General features: G+C 42.9%; 1 long non-coding RNA gene across 4 annotated transcripts in view; it reads right to left on the bottom strand.

The window, feature by feature from the left end:
- Positions 1-475: 475 nt before the first annotated feature.
- Positions 476-27,424, bottom strand: part of LOC137767375 (uncharacterized) — a 43,308-nt gene continuing 16,359 nt past the window's right edge. For 3 of the 4 annotated variants that reach the window (XR_011074517.1, XR_011074515.1, XR_011074516.1), the window contains exons 3-4: positions 9,056-9,439; positions 7,675-8,056 (exon numbers count right to left, since the gene is read on the bottom strand). This is a non-coding gene — a long non-coding RNA (uncharacterized lncRNA). Of the gene's footprint in view, positions 2,298-7,674; positions 8,057-9,055; positions 9,440-27,424 lie in introns of those variants that run through there. The other variant, XR_011074518.1, reaches the window with a different exon arrangement.

The raw sequence follows: 27,424 nt of genomic DNA, 5'->3' as shown, positions 1-27,424 counted from the left end.
AAAACTATCCCAAGGCCGTATTGCAAATGGCAAAACTGAGATGTCAGCCCAGGTCCTTAAAGTCCAAAGCTTTTCCACTACAGTCTTTTGTCTCTCACACTTCCATATGCCAACAAAGCCTAGTTCAGAGTGGAGAAAAATTAGACTCTGTGAGGGGCATGGTCTCCCTGAGAGCTAGAGAAGGGGGGATATCACTAAAGCACTGCAGAATGAAGACATGAATTCACTTGTTTGTTATGAGATTTTTTTTTTTTGAACCAAAGAAAAGAGGTATTTAAAAAAAAAAAAAACGCTAGCAGAGAAAATCTCTCTCCTTTGGCTGGGTGACATTTCATGCCTGTTCATATTGTTATGTCAGACTTTGAAAAACGAAGCGCTAACGCAGTCTCTTTCCTCACTAGACAGAAGGAAGAGCTGGGTGTCTCCCCAGTAGGAGACACGAATGTGGTGACTGAAACATTAGGATTGAGGCTGAGTCACTGGCATTGGGAGGGTGGGGGGGTCAGAGCCTTCCCCAGAGCTTTCAAAGCTGGCAAATGTACTTAGGGCTGTAGTTACACACACCTGTCGGCTGCAGCCAGTGCTGGCATTGTCAGCATCTGGAACACGGCTCAGGGAAAATCTCCAGCTGTCTTTAGTTCTTTCAAAATAGATTTTCTCCAGATCAAGGCACTAGTATTTTATGTTTTAATAACTTAAAAAGTAATTTAGGATTCGTAAGTAGTGGCAAAATGCTACAGAGATTTCCTATGTACACTTTACCCAGCTTCCCCCAATGATAATAACTTACCTAGCCAGAGTTGTTTGTTTTTGATGTAGTATATAAGAACAAATACTTTATCATTATCTATGATGTTTCTAGGGGTTGATAAGCTCAGTTGGGTGGTTCTCACGTAGGGTCCTTCATTCAGTGACTATCAGATGACAGCTGAGTCTAGAGTCATCTGAAGGTTTCTTCACTCACGTAAAGCTGGGCTGGTAAAGTATCTCTCTCCATATGCCCTTTCCCAGCTCCAGCTTCCTAACAGCAGGGTGGTGTCGGGGTAATCAGATTTCTTGTATAGTGGCTGGTTTACTCCAGAGCAGTTGTTCCAGGAGGTGTGGGTGGAAGCTGCAAGGCTTCTTATAATGTAGTCTTGAAAGTCCCAGAACTTCACTTCCATCACACTCTATTGGTCAAGCAAGTCACTCAGACCAGCCAGATTGAAGGAAAGAGGACTCAGCCTCCACATAACAATGGGAGAAGCAGCAAAAAATTGACAGCTATCTTTAATCCATAACTGCCCTGCAGTTTGGTTATTCCCGAGTGGACAAGCATGCTAAGGAAGAGCTCATTAGAAGCGTTGTTTACGTCATTAGTAGGGTAAGTCCTTATGTCTGATTGGCCCTATGAGAATTCTCATCCAGTCACAGGGTCACAGCACCAGTAGGCAGCATATGCTCAATAAATGTTGTCTGATAGAGCAATCGAAACACCTTCTCAACCCATACATAGTAAGTGGAAATAAATAGGGAAGTAGTGACTATCTCTGTGGACTTTAGGGTAAACCCTGGAATTGGCCTTGTACTGCTGCAGCTTCCATTCTCCAAATAGGCTGGAATCCATCACGTATTTTTTGCTCTATTTGTGTCTGTTACAGAGTAATCCTCCTGGACTAGATAAGGCACAGTGCTAGGTACTATGTGGGTTACCAAGATTATTTACGCCTGGCTTTTGCTCTCAGGAACGTTGGTAACAATTCCTCACTACCTTTCTGTTGGGGTCTTATTTTCCTGCCTCAGTGTTAGTAAGCATGGCTAGAAAAACGGTGGGGAGGGGAACCGGTCAGGGGAAGCAATTGCCACGGTTGTTGTGATCGTTAAAACAGGTTACTCCATGAGGAGATCAGCAGCTTGCTGTTTTCTTCGGCTGCGCCACATGGCTTGCGTGACCTTAGTTCCCCGAACCCGGGCCCTCAGCAGTGAAAGCGCGGAGTCCTAACCACTGGACCGCCAGGGAATTCTCAGCAGCTTGCTTCTTGACAGCAGCGTCTATGGGAGGGAAACATCCTTCCGGTTCTCTCTTAGGCGAAGAGCAGGGGATACGGATTGGCATGTTGGATCTCGATTCTTTTTTTTTCCCCCTTAAAAATGTACCCTCATCCGTGCCCAGATATCAAATCATCCGGGGAACAATTCTTTGAGCACGCATTGTCTGTGTGAACAGAAAAACTTCACCGAGGAGTGGGGACCATCCAGCTTACGGTGGGTGGAGTTGGGGAAGTCTTGGGTAGGAGCACAGTGTGCTGCAACGGAAACTGAAGCGAGGAGAGAGCTAAGAATGAACCCCGCGGCTTGAACTAAAGGGAGAGGCGCAAACTGAACAGCTTAACTGGCTTGTGTATTCAATATGCTTCCTGTGATCCTCTTCCTCAGATTAAGGTTCCAGCCCTGGGGTTTGCGGGGAGGAAATTCAGTGGAGAGGAAATTAGGTGGGAAAATGGGTGTGCCTGACAATAGCAGAACTGAGTGAAAGGGCGCCACCTGGAGACCTTTTCTGGTGGTGGGAGCAGAAAAGAGGAAACGGGGTGCGTCTGGGAAGCAGTCTCAGTCTGAAGAGAGGAAGAAGAAGGTTTTCGCCTGAAACTGCCGTATAAATGGTGTCAGAATAGTGGCGCTCTGGGTTTATAGAATGAGCTGGAAGACAACTGTGCATGTCTGAACCCTGAAGAGTGTTATTAAGTGGAAGGGGAAAGGCGGCCTTAAGCATGAGGATGGAGGAAGGGGAGAAGCCATTAGACAAATCCCAAGAGTTGGGCTCTTGGGAAGCCCCCTTGGCTGTGGTATTGCCAGTTCTCTGAATGTGCCACGCTCTTTCATACCTTCGGGCCTTTGCCCATGCTGTCTTTTCTGCCAGGAGTACTCGCACCTCTTCTTGGGCCTGGATGATATGAGGTTTTAAGGTGCAGTGGAGGGGCTTCCCTGGTGGCGCAGTGGTTAAGAATCTGCCTGCCAATGCAGGGAACACGGGTTCGAGCCCTGGCCCGGGAAGATCCCACATGCCACGGAGCAACTAAGCCCGTGCACCACAACTACTGAGCGTGCGCTCTAGAGCCCACAAGCCACAACTACTGAGCTCGCGTGCCACAACTACTGAAGCCTGCGCGCCTAGAGCCCGTGCTCCGTGATGAGAAGCCACGACAATGAGAAGCCCCGCGCACTGCAACAAAGAGTAGCCCCCCACTCACCGCAACTAGAGAAAGCCCGTGCACAGCAACGAAGACCCAACACAGACAAAAATTTAAAAAACAAAACAAAACAAAACAAAATGATTCAGTGGAAGCTTCAGAACCTTCGGGAGTCCTTTACTGATGATTCTCAGTTTGAATTAGGGCCCCCTCTTCTGTGTCCCTTGTAACTTGGGCCTCCCATTGGACATGAGCTCCATTAAGGTAGAGCTTGTGTCTGTCTAGCTCACTGTAACATTCCTAGTGCCTAAAACTTGTAAATTGTTAATAAATATCTACCGAATGAGATATCTCTGTTGTAGCAGTTAACATAGGTATGAAAATTGTGTAGACTTCTCTGTCTCTCCCACCAGACTTTAACTTCCTGAAGGCAGGGACCATGGCCTACTCATCTTGGTATCCCCAGCACAGTAGCTCAGAGCCTGGGAGGGAAATAGAGGATGGTTTATCAATACTTGTTGAATGAATATAAAAGGGGGCAGTCTGGGGGTACATGTAAGCTAGTCAGCTAGTTAGTGATTCTAAGTTCTGGCTCACAGTGAGATCACCAGGGGAGCATTAAAAATACTGCTGCCTAGGCTCCACACCAGACCAATCCAAACAGAATCTCCTGGGTCCAGGCATCGGTATTTTTCAAAAGCTTCATAGGTGAATTAATATTGGGAACCTCTGGTCTAGGCTCTAAGGGAATGTCAGAATCTAAGGCAGCCAAGAGAACATTCCAGAAGAGAGCCCCTTTCTGCTGGAAAGGGAAGGGTTATAGTTCTCTTCCAAAACTGGGTAGGTACTAGAGCAGAAGAGAATAAAGAAGGCTAGATTCTATCCTAACACTCAATGGGTTCTCTATAGGAGAAGAACTGAGGTAGCCAAATGAGCTCTGCTTTTAAGAAATTAGGGCATTTCCAAGGATAATCTTTACCAGAATTCCCAGGGCCAGCAGAATCAGTATTACCTGGGAGCTTATTAGAAATGCAGATTCTCTAGACCCTACCCTCCCAGACCTACGAATCAGAATTGCTATTTGCACAAGATCTCCAGGGGATTTATATGCACACTGAAGTTTAAGAAGCATTGTTCTGAAGTAGTTGTTCCCAAAGTGTGGTTGGGGTACCAGCATCATCTGGGGTAAGGGATGGGGTGGAGTCGGGGGGCTTGTGGTTATCATGCTTTAGTTTGCATCAGAATGACCTAAAGGGTTTGATAAGCTCATATTGCTGGGACATTTTCCAGTCCAAATGGAAAATGGTAAACCCACAAACCACCTCATTCAGTAGGTCTGGGGTGGGGTATGAGAATTTGCATTTCTAACAATCAACATCATACCAGGTGATGTTGATAGTGCTGGTCTGGGGACCACACCTTTGGTTATTACAAATAAGCCTGCTATGACCATTCATGTACAAGTCTTTGTATGGACATATGCTTTCATTTATTTGGGGTAAATATCTAGGAGCAAAATTGCTGGATCATGCGAGAGTTATGTTTTAATGTTAAAGAAATTACCAAACTATTTTCCAAAGTGGTTGGACCATTTTACATTCCCACCAACAGTGGACAAAAGTTCTAGTTCCTCCACATTTTCACCAACCCTTGGTATCATCTGTGTTTCAATTTTAACTATTCTAATAGATACATGGTAGTATTTCATTGTGGTTTTAATTTGCATTTCCTTAATGTCTAATGAAGTTGAGCATCTTTTCATGTGCTTATTTGTCATCTACATGTCCTTGTGGTGAAGTGTCTGTTCAAATCTTTTGCCATTTTCTTGTTGGATGGGTTAATTGTTTATTTTTGGGTTTTTTCTTATTACTAAGTTTTGAGAGTTCTTTATTCTGGATATAAGACTTTTATTATATACATGATTTGCAAATATTTCCTTTCAATTATCATTGTCTTTTCATTCTCTTAGTAGTGTCTTTCAAAGAGCAGAAGCTTTAAATTTTGATAAAGTCCAATTTACCAATTTGGTTTTTTATAGAATGTGCTTTTGGGGTTGTATCTAAGAAATCTTTACCTAACCCAGGGTCACAAAGGTTTTCTCCTATGTTTTCTTCTATAAATTTTATAGTTTTAGGTCTTACATTTAAACCTATGGTCCATTTTTCGTATACAGATCTCCAATTTTTTCATCATCATTTGTTGAAAACACAATCTATGTCTTTAATATCTCTCAACATCGCTTTGTAGTTTGCAGAGTATAGTTCTTTCATACCTGTTGTCAGATTTATACCTAAGCATTTTATATCTTTTAATACTCTTGTAAATAGTATTGTTTATTTAAATTTAAATTTCTGATTGCTCATTGCCAGCATGTGGAAATAGCATTAATTTTTACGTATTGATCTGGTATCATGCAATCTTGCTAAACTCATTAGTCGTAGTAGTCCAGACCACATTGTCCTTTCCATATTTCTATAAATATTCTGGAGCTTTGTTCTAGGATTTGGTTAACTCACTTGGGAAGAGCTTAATGCTTTTGGGTCTTGTTTTTAAGATGTGTTAGGTAGGACTGGGGCAGTGTTCAGCCTAGGACTAATTAGTCTCTACTACAGAGCAGTACCCTTCTGTGTACTCTTATCCCCCCACCCATGAATCTTGAAGTTTTCAAGTCTGTTTGGTGAGAACGGACACTCTTCTTAGCCCTATGTGAGTGCCAATCCATTACCTCTAACCTTTTTAGATGATTCTCTGGCCTCAGGTAGTTTCTTTATATGTATGTGCTGATCAATCCTCAGCTGAATACTCAAGTGAGAACCTTCTGCAAACCTCTAGAACTTCCTCTTTCTGTGCAGTTCTCTCCTAAGAACTCCAGCAGCCTTAGTCTCCTCAGACTCTCAGCTTTGTTTTATCAACTCATTGAGTTTGCCTGGCTCTGCCTGGGTACCCTCTCTGTGCTATGGCCTGGAAACTCTCTCAAGGCAGTAATCTGGGGCAATTATAGTGCTTACTTCATTTCTTTCACATCTCTCAGGGATCACTATCTTTCTTTGCCTGATATTCAGTGCCTTTCAAACCATTGTTTCAGATATTCTGTCAATTTTGGGGGTTGTTTCATGTGGGAGAGTAAATCAGTCCTTAATCATGGCCAATAGTTTGCATTTAAAATTTAAAGCATGCTTTTATCCTGAAAAGTATTTATATATTTTATAGAATTAAAAATAATTGGCTTATGTATTTCTCAACTAAAACTATAGTTTTCTTCACCTGAAAACTGTTCCTGACCAAGTGAATTGCCCTTTGCTTTAAAAGCAACCTCACTGCTCACTCCAAGATGTTAGAACAGAGCTGCATCTGATTATAAACCAAGCTGTATTAAATCACTGTGTGTGTATTTCACAATGACTGGCAAAACACAACTGTAGTTCTAGGTACAGCCACTTGAACTAGAGCAGCAGCATTAAATCTTCGCCTCACTCAAGTATGGACATTCTGTGGTTTGCTTTACAGCTGACATGTCAAAGACATTATGAGGAAGAAGATGAAACTCAAAGGTAACATTTATAAACATATGCTCCCTGCTCTTAGATTAAGTGTCCCTGAAGACTTCAACCTAAAGTGAACCTCTGTAAGTCAAAACCCTGATCGTGTGCATGCTGATGTCTTCTATTTGGATAGCAGTGGGAATTGCTAAGTGACTATGTAAGTGACGAGAGTGAAGCACAAGCATTTATTTGAGAGTGTTGAATAGGGGGAGGTGCAAAATGTGAAGCAGTAGCAAATGAAAACTGCCTGTAGACATAGAGGAATGACAGGAATATATTCAGTCATGTATTGAAGTATTAAAATGTAAGTACACTCTAGAAATAATACAGATTCTGAGGCCTGGATTCAAATCCTGTTGGTGACAATTATAGCCATGTAACCTTAGGGAAGTCGCTTTACCCTTTCTTAGTTCCCACAGTACTACCTTACAGGGCTGTTGCAAGAATTAAATGAAATAATATGTGCAAAGCACTTATAATAGTGCCTGGACACAATGAGCTCAATATAAATATTAGTCCTTGGTACCACCATCATCATTTTTTTTTTTTTTTTTCATATTTTGGCCACCATGCAGCTTGTGAGATCTCAGTTCCCTGACCAGGGATTGAACCTGGGCCATGCCAGTGACAGCACCTAATCCTAACCACTAGGCCACCAGGGAACTCCCATCATTATTATTACTGTTGTTTTGGAAAATTGCAAGTGCAAGGGCAGGAAGGAATGTAGAATGTGTAAAGCGCCAACAGGGAAGGTCTCCTTGAGAAGGTGGAATCTGAGCTGGTTTTTGAAGTATAGAAAGAACTTATGATGGATATAGGCAGTGATTCTGGGTGTAGGAAACAGAATGAGCCACAGTTCAAAGAAAGAAAAAAGTTGGAGGTGTGAGGAAGTCGAGCTGGCATGTATGGTGTTGTTGGGCAGTAGTGATAAGGCTGGCAGGGAAAAAAATTACAGGGTTTGGCAACTGTTTAGATGTGGCAAATGAGGAAGGAGGTGTCATGTATAACCCAAATATAAGCTGGACATCACAAGGCTCAGTCTCAAAGCAATGCTGAACTGAAAAATAGTCTAGCAACCAGAACTATTTTAAAACAAATTCAAATTTTTCTTGCCATTCTCTAAGAACATTAAAAAGCATTAAAAATTTTAGGAACAATTCTTAAACTTCACTTTCCTCACCTGATTCTTACATTTCATCAGCTCTGGAGCTCCTCACTGTCTTAACCCCTCACTTTCCATTTCTTCTGTTCTGTCTTTTGTTCATCTCCTCCTTTCCTTCTGCCTCTTCAGTCTTGTCTCTGTTTATCCATTCTCCTTATTTTGAATCACAAAGCCTAGGGACCATCCTGGAAAAGGCAGAACTCTACTTAGAGGGCAGGCTTAGCAAAGCTATCAAAGACAATATTCTCTTCATGGTGGGTGGTAGAGAAGTTTATGTTGTGGCAGAAAGGTTATGTACCAATACTCATGTTAATACATTTTTTAAATCAACAAAGATAACACTAACACTTCAAGTCTTGGTGATAGGCTAATGGGGGAATGTATCATTACAGAAATACGGAAACCAAAGAATAGAACTCAAGATGTTGAGTTTGGAACACAGCATGTGTTGGAGACACAGCATCATTCCAGAAGTAGGTAGGCAAAAGAAAGCTGGATAAATAGATAAGGAATTACATGGATTTGGACATGATCCTCGAAGAAATGATAGTTGAAGATGTGGGAATGAATGAGAAGAGAAATACAGAGAAAATATAGAGAAAGATGAGAATTAAGGACAGAACTTTAGAAAATACCTACATTTCAGGATAAGAGTTGACAAGAGGATTCAAGAAAGGAGAGAGTGGTCCTGGTGTCCAGGCCTTACCCAGATGAATTCCATCAGAATCTCTGGAGGTGGAATTCATGCATTAACATTGTCGACACCTTCTCCAGCAATTCCATGTGCAACCAAGGTTGAAAACCATTGTTCTAGTGGTTTATGTGATGATACTTAATGGTTTTTAGGGTGGTGGGGGAAAGCAGTTGTTAAGGAATAAAGTCCTAGTTTATTGGATTTAAAAACCAGAAACTCTAACATTCTCATTTTGCTGAGGAACCTGGGGCTCAAAGAGATTCATTAATTGTGTGACCTTAAACGAGAAATTTAATGAATTTCCAACCTTGTACTTACCTCTCACTGTCTTAGACACGGACGCCTCTCCCTCGTCCTCTCTCACCCACTCCTCCCCACCCCAGCCCAAGTCCTCCATTACCCTTGCCCTGAGACTCCCAAGGCTGTTCAGTCCTTCCAAAGGCTCTCCATTCAGATTTTAGAACACATTTCTGAAAGGCTAAAGTCTCACCTGAGATCTCTTCAGCAGCAGCAGACTAGACCACACTGTCAGAGGAAAACCCCTTAAAGGCTCTCATAACTTTGTGAGCCTGGGGAGAAGGTTAACCTCTAGAAGAAAATGGGGTGGCAGGGAGCCTGTATTTTGAGGTGCTGGAGGTGGAGAAGCTCTGACTTCTAGCACAGCCCCCTCCGTGCTGTTTATGAATTGGCGTCGAAGTCTGGGCTGTGGTGGCGAGGCTGCCAGAGCTGATGAGGACACAGCATTTGTGGGAATTCTGTGACTCCAGAAGGCAAAAGGTCAGTTTCTTTTCATTGACAGTGTTCTTGCTGCCCGAGGGTTTATCTTTGGAAATCTTGACTGGTTTCCAGGGTTAGGCTTCACCTCTATTGTTATCTGGAAACACAGGAACAGCCCTGTTGTCGTGCCAGACTGGGTTAGACATTGGACCCCATTCCCCACGGCACTGTAATCACGCCCTCCCCCAACGAATGAAGTCCTACAGTCTTCCAAAACAGCTGGAAGAGGATTTTTAAAGATACACAAACCTGCTTATGTTCCTCTCATACATAAACATTCGGGCTTGATTTGTACTACCCCTGTCTTTCATTTTTTCTCTGGGCTCCACAAGCCCATACCCATGCATATGATCCAACATTGGAATGCACTCTGGAGCTTGAGGACATGCCTGAAATCCCCTGCAAACACTTGTCTTTCACTCATCCTGATACACTGAAAAGATGTGCACATGTAACCCCTGAACTCACACATAACTCCACCAGCCCACAGTCACACTAAAAGTGGGTTCGAGTTACACATGTGCTTGCTTACACCTCGGCTCACACACTCCCACCTGAACGTGTGTGTACACAGGACCTATTCGTTCCTAGCAGAGCCAACATCTGTGTTCATGGCCACATTGAAAACACACCTTCAGGTTCCTAAGAAACAAATGGCAATAGAGAAGGGAAACAGGGCAGCTGAAAAAACGGCGCTGCTCCTTCTGCTTCTGTCCTGAAGCAAAGCAACCAGCATCTTTTGGGCTAACTTGGTGCGTGGGGCCCCAGTGTAGACTTTTATAACAGGCCCTGATCTGACTCCAAGGATGAGAGGAGCAATCTCCTCCCCAGCCACGTCTGCTGGGTTCTTCCAGCTGTCTCCAGGGCAGTTCTCCCTAAATGCAAACTATTAGCATTTCCTGTTAAAACGTTTCTAATAAATAAATGAATACATCATCTTGTCAACCCGAAGCAGGTCTGAAAGCAGCCTAGGAGCTACTCTGAGCTAAGGATGGACATGGACCACCCAGCACCAGCCCACTGGCCCAGGGCCAGTGCTGCTTTTGTTTGAATTCCTGTATGAGTAACTGCTCGAGTTGACGCCAGCCAAACTCAGTGAAATATTATTTTTAATATTAAATAAATAGATGGTGGGGTGTGTTGATCTTTTTTTTTTTTTTCCCCGCAGTAAATTGCAGCATCACAACATTAGAAACTGGCTCTTGTATCCAGATTTCCTCAGATAGCAGAAGGAAGGTTGACATTCTCTTTGACCTTCCTCATGGAGTACTTACCCCCAGGAGACAGAAAAGTCCCAGTTGGTGTTGACAGGACCCTATTTGGAGTAAGCTGGGAGTTCAAATGCTAACAAAACTTGTATGGGATCATCAACCACTCTTGCTAATTTTTCTAACTTATCTATTCCTTTCACTATACAAAAGGCACATGCTCTTTATATAAAAGTCAGAAAGCAGAGATGAACAAGAAGCTGCTGAAATCCTACTACCCAGTAAGAGACAATTACTGCTAAATTTTATTTATATGTATGTATAACACTCAATGAATGTTGATTTTACAAAAATGTACATTGTACGTATGTATTTTTTTTACACAGAATTGATCTTGGGCATCTACTTTATGTCAGTAAATACTCTCCTAAAACTCTACTTGTAAGGACTACATAATACCCCATCACATGAACATGCCACAGTATGCTCAACCAGCCTCCCACTGTTGGATATTAAGGTTGTTTCCAAGTTTTTTCTATTATAAACAACACTCCAGGGGAAAAAAAAAAATCCTTGTAGCTAAACCTTTGCATACATCCTTAATTATTTTCTTAGGATAAAGTCCCAAAAGTAGAATTCTAAGACTTTGGCTACATATTGTCAAATAGCCCTCTAGAATGATTATACCAATTTACATTGCCACCAGCAGGGAATCAAAATGTTCCCCTACTTGAACCTCTGCCATGCTGCATATTATTCTTCAAAAACAATCTTTGACAATTTGTTAGGCAAATAAAAGAAAGAAAAAAAAGAAAAGAAAAAAGAACCACCAACCAACCTTAAACATTTAACATGAGAAGTGAGCAATATAGAAGTTTTGCATGTCTGAATCTTTTTGGCAGCATGTCTTTTGCCAGGTTGGGCAGTGAAGGGAAGAGACAGAAGAGGAGCCCTGGCTGTGATGGCCTTCAGAAAGCCTCAGACAAGCGAGAAGATGCCTTGACATCAGGTACAACTGGAGGAAGTCAATGCTCTGAAGCTCCAAGGTGAGCCAAGAGGAAAGGCTCTCCCACAGGGGTTCCCCAAATGTATTCTCAATGAGATTCATTTATTTGAAGGGAAAAGACACTGAGGTCAAGGAGGTTTGGGGAGCAGTGGGATAAGCCAGGTTAGACCAGTTTCTTCACAGCAGGATTTCTCAGAACGTATAAAATGCTAATGGGGGTGCTGAAGCTCCAAGGGGGAGACATGGTATGCAATGTAACCACAGATCCAGCTTCACCTCCCACCCCCCACCTCATCTTTTTTTATTTTCCACAAAGCATCTCATGGACCTGGAGCTTGGTGGAATACACTTTAGGAAATGCAGTCTGATGCCGCAGTGGAAAATGGTCTTCACAGAAAAAGCAGAGGATGGCAGTTAGGACACAAATGAAGGGATGGGGAAGAGAGAAAGAAGGAGATGAGAAAAAGCAGGAGAATGGAGGGAAATTAGAAAAAAAGGGGGATAGTAAAGAAACATAAAGGGGAAAGGAAAGGAGAAAGGGAGGCAAAGAGAGGGAGGAAACATTTAAGAGAATGAGGATAAGGAAGTGTGGAGCAGGAAAGTACCACCAGAAAGACCCCTTCTTACTAAAACCACCTCCCCATTGCTTTGAGGAGAGACGCAGGAGAGCCTGTGTCTTCTCTGTGCTCATCTCCCCTACAGACACCCAACGCCAGCATGTCACTCTCCACGCCTGGTTTTCTCTGAAGTGTGACCCATCTCACAGTCCCTTCCTCAATGGCTAATTACTTAAAATGCAAGAATTCATTTGCAAAGGAAGCTCAAAACAGTGGGCCCCAAAGTAACCCAGAAAAATAAAATAAGAAATTCCAAAATTATTTAATTACTGCATCTCTTATTATTGTGTGTAGCTTCTTGCAGTATAAGACATGACCAAAACTAACCAAACAGTCTCTACTCAGCCAGGAAGTCTAGTTGCCTAAAGAGCAGATAAAGGCAAATTGACAGCTTTTAAAGCCCAACAGGGCCTTTTACCCAAAAGGGCCTGCTTTCAAGCAAACTGAAAGCACCAAAGTGGTAAAATAAATTCCTAAAAGCTTAAATGCTGTGCATGTACACAGTGCTAAACCCCTTAGAATTCTACAACAAAAAAGATACTTTACTTAATGGAAGCTGTTTGTTACTTTTTAAAAGTCTCAAGTAACACATGCTAAAATAGAAATAGTATTTTGAAATAAACTCATGGAGTGTTCATCCAAATCTGAAACCCCTAGAGTTCTCAGAAATATGGGGTAGGATTTGAAGCAGTTGCCTTAAGATTGACACCAGATTTCATTAGAACAGTGATTCCTGACACCCTTAATCACCATGACTCTGTTTTTGTTTTTTGTTTTGGGGTTTTTTTTAGTATTATTCCCTGCAGTCAGTCACTTATCTCGGTTTTCAGTCTGTATTTATGTCCACAATTGCTCATGGGTTCAATGCTGGACTGTCAGGTTGACCAATAACATCCCCAAATTTTCTGTGATTTCAACAAATGTAGTGACTAGCATAATACACCCTGGGTTAGAGAATGGAGTTGATACTATTCTATCCAAAAGGAAACTTGACATTTAGTTAACCTATTTAATCCTATCACAGATAAGGAGCTGGCCCTTTATATTATTAAAAATAAGACATAAGCCAATATTACTGACTTTGTAAATGTCCCAGAGGATGAAAATCCTCACATTTGAGATTTTTCTGAAAACCTTCCAGCTTTTAATATTTGCTGCATTTTTTAGAGTTGACTCATCTTAAGCCTCTAAACCAGGGGTGGCCAGTGATGGCACATGTGCTGCTGTTCTCATTTTCTGTGCCTGTGGCAGACATCTCTAATTGACCTCTGCAACCATTCCCACTGAGTGGTTTTCTTAATAGTGTTCCAAGCAACCAATGGGTCAGAGCTGGTGCTGAAGATGAAACCAGCTTGTCTTTCCTGCTCTACCCTGAATCTTAGGTGATTTGTTCATAAGGCAAGGATAGGGGATACAGGCTCAGTATTCCTCTGAGTAGGAAAGCTTGAGATTCCATATTAAAGATGGAAGATGTAGAAATGAGGGGAACCAAGAGATGTAGAGTCACATGAAAATAAGATCCGACTTCTCCCCCATCCCCTTGACAGCTGATTATAAATAACCCCTCCTCATCCTTTTTGCCTTCCTGTATTCCTCTTCCTAGCACAAGTGCAAGGATCGGACAAAAAGGTATCAGAAAGGTTTGTCCAAGAATGGATTAGTCTGGGCTGGAGAAACTTCCAAAATGGTCTTGAAATAATACTGATACCACCCTACAGGGCGATAGGGTCAGAGTTTCCTGGTCTCCCAAGTCTCTCTCTCTCACATTATCTCCTTGGAGCTTGACAGCCCTGTGAGAAAGGCCAAAGAGATGTCGTCTTCCCTTTTACTCATGAGGAAAGAGAAGCTTAAAGAAGGTGAGTGATTTTGCAAGGTCATATGGCTGTGAAGGGATGGAATCGGAAAAGGAACTCAGATTTTAAAACTGAATCCAGCGCTTTTTCTGATGCACTTGTGCTACTCACGTTGGGGTGTAAGCGTGCCAGGATAGGTAGGGCAGGGCCAAGAGATCATTTCAAAGACTTGCTATAGGGAATTCCCTGGCGGTCCAGTGGCTACTCCGTGCTTCCACTGCAGGGGGCAAGGGTTCGATCCCTGGTTGGGGAACTAAGATCCCGCAAGCCTCGCGGCATGGCCAAAAAAAAAAAAAATTGGTATAAAATGGCACTTTTAGGAAAACATTTTTATATAAAAGAGTAAAGGCACATTATGAAGTAGAATGCAGAATTTGCATGATTTTTTACAATAAAATATAAGATTTCAAAGATATTGGCACACTTTTTCTGGCCATGCCCCCAGGACTTTGGATGGTGTGCTTTCATTGTTCTCTGCTGTTCTGGTGGAAATGAGTGAGTACTGCTCTTCACCGTGTTGCCTCTCACCTTTTCTTTCCTTCCCCTTCTCCTCCTTGTTCTTCTTTGTAATCTTCATTTATTTAGGTGACGATGCCACCCTCAGAGCCCCCCAAAGGCAGCTTGCCTGTGAATCATTTCAGAGGCATGGAGCTGCCATGGTTAGGTGAGGCTCTCTTCCTGGCTTACAAACAGCTGCCTTATCACATATGTCCTCACATGGCAGAGAGAGCAAGAGAGGCTTTCTGCCATCTTTTCTTATAAGGGCACTAATCCCATCATGGTGCTCCATCCTCATGACCTCTCTGGATGAGTTGATCCAGAGCCTGAACCCTGTCATCAAGGACTCTGATGTCCATAGCACTGCCTTCATACTGAGACTGATATAGTATGTCTGAGACTTTGTGCTTCCTAGTTCACCTCCAGTGAACATGTCTCGTTAGTTGGAATTATGTCATGGACCCTTTCCCAAACCAATCACGATGGCCAGTGTGATGGGCTTTACTGATTCACTCAAACCAATCAAAGTTCATTTCAAGAGCTGAAGGGTCAACCCATCCAAATTCCACAGCTGCTTCATAATCTGGGAAAGAAAGGAGTAGAGATGATGGGATGTGACTATGTTGCCCACTACAATTTCCTCTTTAAAACTATCCACTTTAAACTATTGACTGTGTCTGCTACATGGAAAGTTGTAAGTAAAATGAACTGTCTAGCTGACCATCTGCCTGTTTATTATGAGCTATAGTGAACACCGTGGGAGAGGGTAATAATGGAATGGACCCTACGGAAAACACAAAGGGAAATGCTGTGAATACTAAGGCCAACACCCCTGTGAACCCTTATGTTGCGGCAACACAAAAGCATTCAAGAAAGGGACAGGGACTTCCCTGGTGGTCCAGTGGTTAAGAATCTGCTTTCCAATGCAGGGGACGCAGGTTTGAACCCTGGTCGGGGAACTAAGATCCCACATGCCGTGGGGCAACTACTCCCATGCGCTACAACTAGAGAGTCCACGCAGCCAAAAAAAAAAAAAAAGAATCCGCCTGCCAATGCAAGGGACACGGGTTTGAGCCCTGGTCCGGGAAGATCCCACGTGCCGTGGAGCAACTAAGCCTGTGCGCAGCAACTACTGAGCCTGCGCTCTAGAACCCTCGAGCCACAACTACTGAAGCCTGTGCACCTAGAGCCTGTGCTCCGCAACAAGAGAAGCCACCGTAGTGAGAGGCCCGCTCACCACAATGAAGAGTAGCCCCCGCTCGCTGCAACTAGAGAAAGCCTGCGTGCAGCAACGAAGACCCAACACAACCAAAAATAAAATAAATAAATAAATTAAAAAAAAAAAAAAAAGAAAGGGACAGATGGACTTCCCTGGTGGCGCAGTGGTTAAGAATCCACCTGCCAATGCAGGGGACATGGGTTCGAGCCCTGGTCCGAGAAGATTCCACATGCTGCGGAGCAACTAAGCCCGTGTGCCACAACCACTGAGCTTGCGCTCTAGAGCCTGCAAACCACAACTACTGAGCCTGCGTGCCACAACTACTGAGCCTGCGTGCCACAACTACTGAAGCCCGCATGCCTAGAGCCCGTGCTCTGAAACAAGAGAAGCCACTGCAGTGAGAAGCCCGCACACCACAACGAAGACCCAGCACAGCCAAATAAATAAATTCATAAAAAAAAAAAAAAGAAAGGAACAGAAGTCCCTAATCCGCAAAACTGCATTTGGGGTTCCACTGGGTCCACATTCTACCTGCATCCACTCCCTCCTCCAGGTCTGGGAAGAGCCATCTTCATTCTTCTTCCATATGGAAATTTAAATCACTTTGCAAATGACTTTGGAATATATATAGTTTAAAAGTTGAGAGTCCATTATGCTAAGTGAAATAAGTCAGTCACAAGAGGAAATATATGGTGTAATTACACTTATATGAGGTAACTAAAGTAGTCAAATTCATAGAGACAGAAAGTAGAACAGTGGTTGCCAGGGCTGGAGGTGGGGCAAATCGGGAGTACTGTTTAATGGGTACAGAGTTTCAGTTTTGCAAGATGAAGAGTTCTGGAGATGGATGGTGGTGATGGTTGCATAACAATGTCAGTGTACTTAATAGGACTGAACTGTATATTTAAAAATGATTGCAGTGGTTTATGTGTATTTTATTACAATTAAAAAAACGTTGAGAATCATTTGTGGGATTTCCTTTTTTTAACCTTACTTTCAGCATAATTTTTTTTAATTTGTATTTTTATTATAAACATCTTACTTGAATAGTCAGCAAAATTTTTTTTTCCCCACCTCAGGCACCTGGACTTTTCTTTTTTTTACAGTTAAATTTAGACCTTCTATTGAGCTACTGTAGATTTTTTTCTAGATTCACAATGTTTGTTTTTTTTTTCATCTAAAATGTTCCCAGGACTTCCCTGGTGGTGCAGTGGTTAAGAATCCGCCTGCCAATGCAGGGGACATGGGTTCGAGCCCTGGTCTGGGAAGATCCCACATGCTGCGGAGCAACTAAGCCCATGCACCACAACTACTGAGCCTGCGCTCTAGAGCCCGAGAGCCACATCTACTGAGCCTGCGTGCCACAACTACTGAAGCCCGCGTGCCTAGAGCCCGTGCTCCACAACAAGAGAAGTCACTGCAATGAGAAGCCCCCGCACCACAATGAAGAGTAGCCTCCGCTCGCTGCAGCTAAAGAAAACCTGCGAGCAGCAACAAAGACCCAACGCAGTCAAAGATAAATAAATAAAAATAAATAAATCTATTAAAAAAAAAACTTTCTTTAAAATGTTGCTTTTCATTTTTACCCTCCCGATAATGGAGTTCTTTTGCAGCTCCTTTTTCCTCTCCCAAATGGAGTAACTTTAGTTAACTTTAGTGGCCATTAGAGTTACCATCATCACACATTTTCTTGGGAGGATGACCATAGCCCAGTTGTGTTTTGGGTAGGATTCAGCAAAAGCCAAATTCTGTCACTAACTGGGGCTGCAGTCTGAGTGTCGCATCTTTCCCCAGGTGCCCAACAGTCACCTCCTCTGCCCGGTCCTTTATGAACAAGATTTCACTGGGTTGTCCCAGCTTCCCTGAGGTCTGTATATCACCACCATTATACACAGGGACACCCAGAGATGTTAAGTAACTTGTTCAAAGCTCATAGTTAGTGTCCTTGGCTCTAAGCTTTGTACTGTCGTTCTTTCTATACTACAATGCTTCCCCCCAGTCTTTTCCCTCTACTCCAGGCATTAGGATACTTCCACACCTGAAATGGGGATTGAAAAAGCCAGCTGGGAAGAACTGGTGGTGGAATCCCTGCAGTGAGAGATGAGTCATCACAGCTTTCTGACTTGCCTCCCACTGTCTCCCTTTCCATCTGCCCAGTTCCTTCCAGTTCCCCCACTTCTCCAGCAGCCATCACCACACCTAACCCAAAGGGCACATCGATCCTCTCCTTGAGCCAACCTGGGTAAAGGCAAATTCCCTGCTTCCCTTTTTTGAGCAGAAACAAGGATAGCACTTTTCAAAAGTAAAGGAACATTTACTACAAATGTAAGATAAATTGTAATACATTAGCATATGATAAATGACATGCCCACAGGCTCCGTGACAGTTCCGAGGCTGACCATAAAAGGCCAAAAGGGGGCAGTGACCCAATTCCTGGAAATCCCCAACCCCTCTCCAAAATAGTTGGAATAATCTTCTCACTCATTAGCCTATGAAATTACCCAGTCCATAAAAACTAACCACCCCAAATTTTGGGGCCACTCTCAAGCCTTTTGAGACGGACCAAATTCTGTCTATGGAGCGTGCCATGCATCTCTCACAATAAATCTACCTATCACTTTGCCTCTTGCTGAATTCCTTCTGCGCTGAGACATAAAGAACCTGAGCTTCAGTAAGTCCTGAGACCAGGTGTTCAATTTCGATTAAAAGACAGTGAGTGGGTTCAAGTCCCAGCTCACGGGTTCAAGTCCCAATCTGAATTTTGGCTGGGTTCGAATTCCATCTGTGTTGTGTGGTTTCAGAGTTAAGAATGTGTTCAAATTCCAGCAATGCCCATCACTAACTAGCTGGGAGACCTCAGGCTGGGCAAATCTTTCCACCCCACGAAGTCCCATTTCCCTCCTATGTAGGGTTTCAGGGAAGATTGAAGAGGTAAATGCACACAGCATTCAACAACCCCTCCCAAAATGTTCTGTTATCAATGACACTATGAGCTGGGTGTGGATACTCCAATTTCACAGATAAGGCAGCCTTTGAACCCAGGTCTGCTGTGGTCAAGGCCCAGGTTCTTTCCATCTCCCCATTGCTGTGACCCTCATGTGAGCACTTGTTCTCATACTGTCTTGCACCGTTACCACACTGTGCATCTGTGGAGGCCACAACAGCCCTAAGTAAACAACTGTTTAAACTGAATGCATGAATGCCCATGTTAGTAAAAGGAGAGGAAATGATTTGAATTTGAGAGACAGAAAAAGCACTTGTACCAGAGGCTAACAGATTAATTCATTTAGACAGTCAGTTAGTTAATATTTACCGAGTATTCATAAGATACCTGGCCCTATTCATATAGATTGTACCATTTTGGATGCCTGGAGGGATTGGGGAAGGCAGGGTGGTGGGACTGGAGGAATGGGAAAGTTGATCTAAAAAAAGTCTGAATTATAAATTTTAACATTATTATTTTCAGATAATTGGAAACCTCAAACTGGGTTAAAAAGTATTATTAGAGACAGTGAAAACTGATAATACGATTTTTAATAACTATATTAGTAACCATTATGTGAAAACATTCCTGTCCTGTTCTATTCCAAAATCCTGGTTGCATGCATACTTTGCATAATCTCTCAAAACTAGTCACTTTAAATTCCAAATTAGCACAGAGTCCAAGTGAAGGTTTTTATTGGACTGTTGCTATGGGCAGAAAGTACTTGAAAAGAAGACACCACACCTTGGATAGGAGGTGCAGAGAGCCTTCCAGAGAGCAGGACTTCATGTCTTGAAGGAGGTTTATGTTTCTTCACTCAGTCATTCACTTGATTTAGGAAGGAGACAATCAGCACATGTAGGAACCCCAAAGGTCCCAGGTATGTGCAGTTAGTTGGGGGTAACACCACCATTGTTGGGAAGGCTTGATGTGGTTAGGGTTCTGGATGAATTGGTGGAAAGGGGGGAAGAGAAGGAAGAACCCAGGGCCAAGGATTCCTCAGTGTGGGCATCTGCAGGTTCAGGCGGGTAGAAGAACAGACAGGTTAAAGCAGGTTGGATCACAGGTGACACAGTGAGGAAGGGCTCACGGGAGCGGCTCCCAAGCATGAATCCTCAAAATGAGTGTTGAAATGGGAATGAGATGAATCTGGGGACTTCACTCCTCTTGCAGTCAGTCTTGAGTCATTAAATGGATTCTGGCTGATGTAGAAAGGGGATGGGTGAAGGCAGTCTAATAAGGTGCCTCCAAGCATGTTTGAATCCCAGTCTGTCTCAGGCTGAGTGATCTTGGCAAATTATTTAACCTGTAGGCTTCCATTTCCTCATCTGTAAAGTGGGGATGACAACAACAGTACCTGCCTCCTGGGATGTTATGAGGATTAAATAACTTGATGACTGTCACATGCTCAGCATTGTACCCAGCACCTAAGCACCTCGGTGCTCAGTATCAGGCAGTGATGATGATTATTGAACTGCAGGGGTCTAGAGCTACCACTTTTGGTTTGTTAGCCCCTCAAGGGCGGGATCTATGGTTTTATCTTTAGTACTCATTAAATTATTTAGTTCACTATCACGACTGTTTATAAAATAACGTTCAGCCATTTTGTAACATGGCTTCTGCTTCCAATGATGACTAATACCTGATACCAAGCAACCTCTCTGTGGACCTAGAACCAATTTTTCCAGGTTTTTTTCCCACCAGAAAAAGAGACAGCTGAGCCATAGCAACACAGTTGAGCTGTCATGTGAGTCATCCCTGCTCCCATTGCATATCCTTAGATTATTCCCCAAACCTCAGATCCCAATAAAAGAGCCATCATAGAAAGAAAGAAGAAAGGAATATGAAAGCAGAAGTAGAGAACTGTCTGCCTGGAGGGTTGGAAGGCATTTCTGAAGGTTCTCCAGACCAAGCACCCCACAGTCAATTAAGTAACAGTGAAGCCAAGAAGGGGACAGAGAGAAGTGACGGGAGGAAGGAAGGGAGCCCTCCAAGGAAAGGTAGGTTACAGGTTCTAAGGGGGTTCAACAGAAGCTTTGCTTCTAATTCCAGTGTTAACAACTGATCTATGCTATGTTAGACAGGCTGAAATTCCTAGGGAGTTGACAGGAGGTCTCTTCCCAGATCCTGAGGCCTCTGGCTGAGACGCTCTTTTGCAAAGAGGCACCTGTAGATATTCTCATCAGATAACTAGGTTAAATTATAATAGACGTTTTTTCAACCCTAATTACTCTTTTCTACCTAGCTTTTGTAGTACTCATGTACAATATGTTACCACTTTCTTTCTTTGCCATCCCTTTTCTTTTTAAATGTTGTTTCTCTACTTCTCTCTTTCATTCAAAGTATAAACTTTTGTTTTTAGAAAAGTCCCTTCGTTTCCTTATTTTCTCTCCCTCTGCCTCTCCAACTCTCTATCTCCTGCCCTTTGCCCTTCTGTTCTTTCTGATTATTTATTTCGTTTTCTGTTTTACTTGCCATTTATCTTGCTCTAACGCTGCATATGAGCCTCTACTCATATTCAGGTCTACATCTTCAGCCCAAGAGAATACCATCTCTTCACAGGGAGGAAAATCTAGAAAAAACCCAGAGCTCTGGTTCTGACCCTTCTCTTATTGTGTGGCTCTGTTATTCCTTACTTCTTTTAATTCTTAGTCTCAGCACTGAAAAGAGAGAATGACCCAGGATACTACTCAGTAATGCACTCTACTAATCACCTTTCAACTAAAGGCTTAGAAGGCACAGCTTCACTATTTAAGGTGCAAGATGTTCCAGGCTGATATTATGGCACTGATACTATGCTCTTATTACAGGACTAAGTAATCTGGCTGAAGTCCAGCCTCTGACACCCTCTACTGCCCACAGGCATTCAGACACTTTGTGATTCTGGGATTCACTTTGGAATTACAGAGATTTTGGCAGAAAGTTTCTTCAAAGTCAGTGCAGTCCATCTGGCCACCTGACATCTACGTCCCTGAATCCAGCGAAGGGAAACTCACTACTTCCCAAGTCAGCCTAATCCATTCCACGACCAAATAAGAAAGCTAGATTTTCAAAGAAAACATTCGTATATTTTGTCATGGTGGCTGTTTGCTTTGCAAATTCTCCTTCCATGAATTATAGTTATTCGTAACTTTCAATAGCCATAGGTCATTGAACTCCTATCAAAGTTTTTGCAAGACAGAGGGCTTTAAAGTTATCAAAATACTGGATTATGTGTCTTTTTGAATTACAGATGTGGAGGTAAAAATGTGTTTGCAGTGCATGGACCCATCCTCATCAGCCTCATCATCTAGCATAATAATAATCGCTAATACTTCTATAGAATTACTGTGTGCCAGGCATTTTCTTAGCATTTTGCATATATTAAATTGAGTAAATGTAGTTTCTCTAGGCAACTTTTCCTATTTGCTTCCCTACAGGGGCCCAGAATTTGATGGCATATCCACAAAAGAAGGAATCTAGGTGTCATCTAGTCCAATCCTCAACTTTCCCCACAAGTCCCAGAGAGGGTGTGTGCCTTACCTTAGGTCACATAGCTATTAGTGGTAGAGTAGGATCTCAAGCATCTTAATAACAACAAGCTCACTGTTCATAGCCAGGATCAAGAATGGTATTGTAGGAACCTGAGATTCTCTTTCATAAGAATCTGCCTTGTTTTTTCCTACATATGGCTAACACTCTGCCGCAAGGTGCCAAAATCACCTTTCCTACCTTGTTATCTTTTAAAGTAAGTCCTTTTTTTTCTTTTTAAGTACTTCTTAATATATATATATTTTTAAATTAAGTAATTAATTTATTTATTTTTGGCTGTGTTGGGTCTTCCTTTCTGTGCGAGGGCTTTCTCTAGTTGTGGCAAGCGGGGGCCACTCTTCATCGCGGTGCGCGGGCCTCTAACTCTCGCGGCCTCTCTTGTTGCGGAGCGCAGGCTCAGTAGTTGTGGCTCATGGGCCTAGTTGCCCCGCGGCATGTGGGATCTTCCCAGACCAGGGCTCGAACCCGTGTCCCCTCCATTGGCAGGCAGATTCTCAACCACTGTGCCATCAGGGAAGCCCCAGTAAGTCCTTCTTTGAATTTCCTTTAAGGCACTTGTATCATCTCTCCTTCCATTTCCCAGTGTTTTTAAAAACTTTTCTAATATAGCCAAGTGAATTTCTTTCCACGTCAGTGAGATTTCTGGATCAGGAACAAAATCATTTCAACCTGTCTGCCATTAACTCTCCCATCAGAACAACTGACAAACACAGTTCAGTTGACCTATTCAAGATCTGTCGGATCTTTCTCCTATGTGGCTTATGGTGAAGGGTGAGCAGGTGTCAGGAGAGAAGAACCCTGGGTAGAACATGGAGATGTGTGGCATCTTAGCTGGCTGCATGTTGAACAGAGCACCTCTCTGGCAGCAGAGAAGGGAGCTGGATCCCTGGCTATTTGCTTCCATGGACGTTCACCTGAATTCTGCCCCTGGGACAGAACTGAAAACTCCTGCCCAAATCTGGTTGTGTACATTTCTTTCCAAGAACCTCTGTCTATGCCCTATTTACATTTGCAACCAGGTCTGGCAATATCAGTAGAGAGGAAAGACTTTTGTCCTCTCAGAACACGGGAATAGTCTACGTCAGCAGCCATTCTTTTCAATGTTGGGTGCATCAGTGTGTGGGTTGCATAGAATATTTTAAAATCATATTTGCTTTCAAGCAATGACAGCTTTATAAACAGAATGGACATGAACAGATGAGTCTAATTCAGTTATAACTAAAGCTAAGGCAATTCCAAAACTACTTTATTATATAAAATATTGTTCAGAATTTGTGTATTGGGTTTGAGCTTCTTTTATTTTTAATACAGATTTTATTATAGTTATATTCATTGGGGAAAAAATACCAAAGAGAGACTGGTTGATTTTTAGTCAGGGTTCTGGTAAAAGTGTGCTTTCCCTAATTGTCTGAACTTTTCTCCTCTTCCATAACTAGAAAGATGGGATTTGTATGGATTTTAGGGCCACGCACATCTGGGGCTCAGTCTTCATTCCCACTTAAAATTGTGGGAGCTTGTGTATGTGACTTAACTCTCTGAGTCTCCACTTCCTTCTATGTGACTGATAGCACTTATCTCAGAAGCCATTGTGGGTTTCAAACAAGGTATTTGAAAAGCACATGGAATAAGTTTGCATAATGTTAGGTATATAGACACTCGGTAAATGTTAGTTTCCTTCTCTCACTCTGTGTGTGTGTGTGTTTGGTGAAAAGAGGAGGAAAATTTGATGAGTATGAATTGGACGACTGGTCCAGAAATAAAGGATCAGTATACAATCAAACAAACAAACACACAAAAAATCAAACACAAAACAGAAAGGAACAGAGGTGAGAAATGGAAAAAAGAAGTTTAGAAAAACACTATCAACAGTAAATATTTACTAAGAACTTCCTATTTATATGTTTAGGTCCTCCAATGTATGGGACTCAAGGATATTCTTGTCCTCAAAGAGCCTACAACACTTTTGAGGAGACAAGATTTATTCATTTGTAAAAGAGATAATTAAAATGCAAAGGAGTTGCTACTCTTGGAGTTGAGAGGAGAAAGCAACCTCTGTATTTATGGTATCTTTGGAGGCCAGACAGAAATTCAGTCGTGCTATGGGAGACAAGGGAAGATGAGAAAATCTTGAAATGCCCAGCCATTTGAGTCTGATGACAAAGGCTAGGAATATTCTTACAAAGGGAGACCACTGGTTTTGTTAAAACTGCAGTGGTGAAAATGATTGTGGTACTCTTTCTAACAACAGAAAATCCCCAAACAAACCTAAATGGGGCCTGGTAGTCTCACAGCCTTTATGCTAAGGGGGAGGGGGTGGGTGGGCAGGCTGAAGACATCCAGTGCATACTCCTGGTTTCCTTATTCAGCCTGAGAGACGCTGATACCCCTTGTTGAGTTACTTATCTAGATTCTCTTTAAGCTCTGTCTCTTTCTTTCCCCAGCAGATCCCTGGAGAGATGCCCTTTCAACCTCCATCTCTACTAAATGCCTTTTGGATCCCAGCAGTGGAGCCCATTGGGTGGCTGGATTGACTCAGAGCAAACTATTACTGAGGCCTGTTAGCATTGGTGAAAAGAACTCTAGCCAAATCCTCCAGGTTAGAAGAGAAATGACAGCTCTTCCCAGAAGTATTCCCGTGACAAAGCACAGCAACCACCCTACAAAGGGTTAATCCTCCCCCCTCCCCTGCCCCCCAACTTGCTGCCAGAGATCAGCTAATCTGATAATCATGGCAACAAACACAGTTTAGACAAACAAGACCTGACCCTGAGGGTTTGGAATGAAAACATTTACTCTCTCCCTCCCCAGAGAGACTGTGCCTGGAGCATACACACAGAGAGACACTGGGAAAATACCCTTGTGCGGGAGCTACAGGGTGAAAACATCTGTGTTCCTGAGCTGCTTAAGAAGATAAAGTTAATGGGGAGAATGAAGGGGGTGGGGGAGGTGGGAGGAGTGGGGAATGGTACAGTCGGAGGGTGTGCATGTTTGGAGCAGATGGAAAATGTACCCAGAACTGGAGATGTAAGCCAATTGTAATTGATTTTACAACAGAGGCAGACTGAGAGGAGAGGTACAGAGGAGTCTCAATGAGGCAGAATTCCAGTGAAAAACCTGGACTGTGGCTAGAGGAGGAGAAACATCTTAAACCCCCAAAGTAGGACTTATTCCTGAGAGCTGGAAGGGAAGATTATTCCAAGTAGTCCATGATTCTAAGTGAATTTTAATATCTGCCTGCCAGGCGGTGAGGCTCACAATCTAACTTGGCTGGTCATCCTTCTCTCACCCCTAGTTTTGCTTCTAAACTGAGCAGCATGGGACTTCCCTGGTGGCGCAGTGGTTAAGAATCCTCCTGCCAATGCAAGGGACACGGGTTTGAGCCCTGGTCAGGGAAGATCTCACATGCCGTGGAGCAACTAAGCCCGTGCACCACAACTACTGAGCCTGTGCTCTAGAGCCCGCGTGCCACAACTACTCAAGCTCACGAGCCTGGAGCCCATGCTCCGCGACAAGAGAAGCCACCTCAATGAGAAGCCCGCGCACCGCAACGAAGAGTAGACCCTGCTCGCAGCAACTAGAGAAAGCCCGCATGCAGCAACGAAGACCCAACAGAGCCAAAAATAAATATAAATAAATAAATAAATAAATAAATAAATAAATAAATAAACTGAGCAACATGCCCTTTCCCCCTTGCTGTCTGCCTCAAAACTTGTCAAGCTACTTTTCCCCTTTCTGCATCTAAAATGCTGCTTCCTAGAAGAAAACTTTCTGGGTTGCTTAAACTGGAGATTCTGACCTTGGCTTGCTTTAACTTGGAATTCCAACAGTTTCTCCTTTCCAACTACCCTCAAGTTTTGCCCCACGTACCCATGAGCCTAATGTCATCCTAGAGCCAAATGTCATTTCTTTTTTGCACATGGCTGGTGGTATATCAGCTGGTAAACACTCCTTGCCCCTTAAAACTCTCCGAAGGATCTCTAGGCATCCAAATCCTTGGGGATTTGCAGATCATATATATGGATTACCCCAAGCTAAGAGGAGCAACTACTATGATTGATGATAGGATCAAGGTTTAAAATGAATTCCATAAGGTGAAAGATGGTCTAAAATCAATAAGAGAGGATGTGCCAGGAATGTGAAGCACTGCATTTAGGTCCAATAATCAATTTACGAGCACAGGACAGAAAGACCTACAAAACAACAGTTTATGTAGAAACAAAATGAAACAAACCATTTTTTTGGTCAACAACTGGTTCAATATGAGATAAAAATGAACCTATCTGCTTAAAGAGTGAATACAATCATGGTAGGTGTTAATAAAAGTATTGTGATCACATTAACATTCTACTGTATTCTTAGCAAGGGAAGGGTAGAACTGAACAAATCTTTTTTTTTTTTTTTTTTAAGTCTAACTGTCAGCTGACCAAGCAGAGTCCAGGAGGCTATGCAGATCAATTTTCCTTTGTTTGTGCTTTAATTTAATTTCAGGTTCAAGTGCCCTATTGCAATCTACACAGGGTCCACCTTGGCAATCATCATACCTTGTTCAGCTGGTTCCACTTGCCCCTGTGTTTTGAATCCCATGCAGGCCCATTTACTTGTTCCTCTGCCAGTCTGTTGGAGAATCGGAGATTCCTCTACTCCTCAAGGAAAGACACTTCTTTCCAAATAGTCCAGTCTTTTTACTGCTCTTCACACACCCCATGGTTGTTTGTTAATTTGTTCATTCATTCATAAATCCATTGACCATCCACTATGTGCCAGGCACTGTACCAGGAACTGGGATTCAACAGTGATAAGAAATGGTCCTTGCCTTCATCAAGCTTATGTTCTCAGGGGGGTAAGCAGATTCTAAACAAAAACTAAGAAAATTTCAGATAATAAAAAGGTATGAAAATTTACCCTGTACTTGAAAAGCCTTCCAACTTCTGCCTAAAATTCTCCGAAAGTTACCTCCTGCTTCCTATCTCAGCTCAAGTTCCACCTTTCCCTTGGAGGGGCAGAGAACTCCTCTAGCTTTCTCCTCCCTGAACTTTTGGTGCCCAAGGGCTTGTAACACATAATTAATACTCAACTGCTCTCCAATTGTTTCCCTTACACTAATTTTGCCTCCCAGTAGACTGTAGGAGCCAGTAAACTCTTTGAAGTTATAGGCTATGCCTTCAGT

Source organism: Eschrichtius robustus, chromosome 7 (genome assembly GCF_028021215.1).
Source record: "Eschrichtius robustus isolate mEscRob2 chromosome 7, mEscRob2.pri, whole genome shotgun sequence".
Lineage (NCBI taxonomy): Eukaryota > Metazoa > Chordata > Mammalia > Artiodactyla > Eschrichtiidae > Eschrichtius > Eschrichtius robustus.
This window is presented reverse-complemented; position numbering and strand designations above follow the sequence as displayed.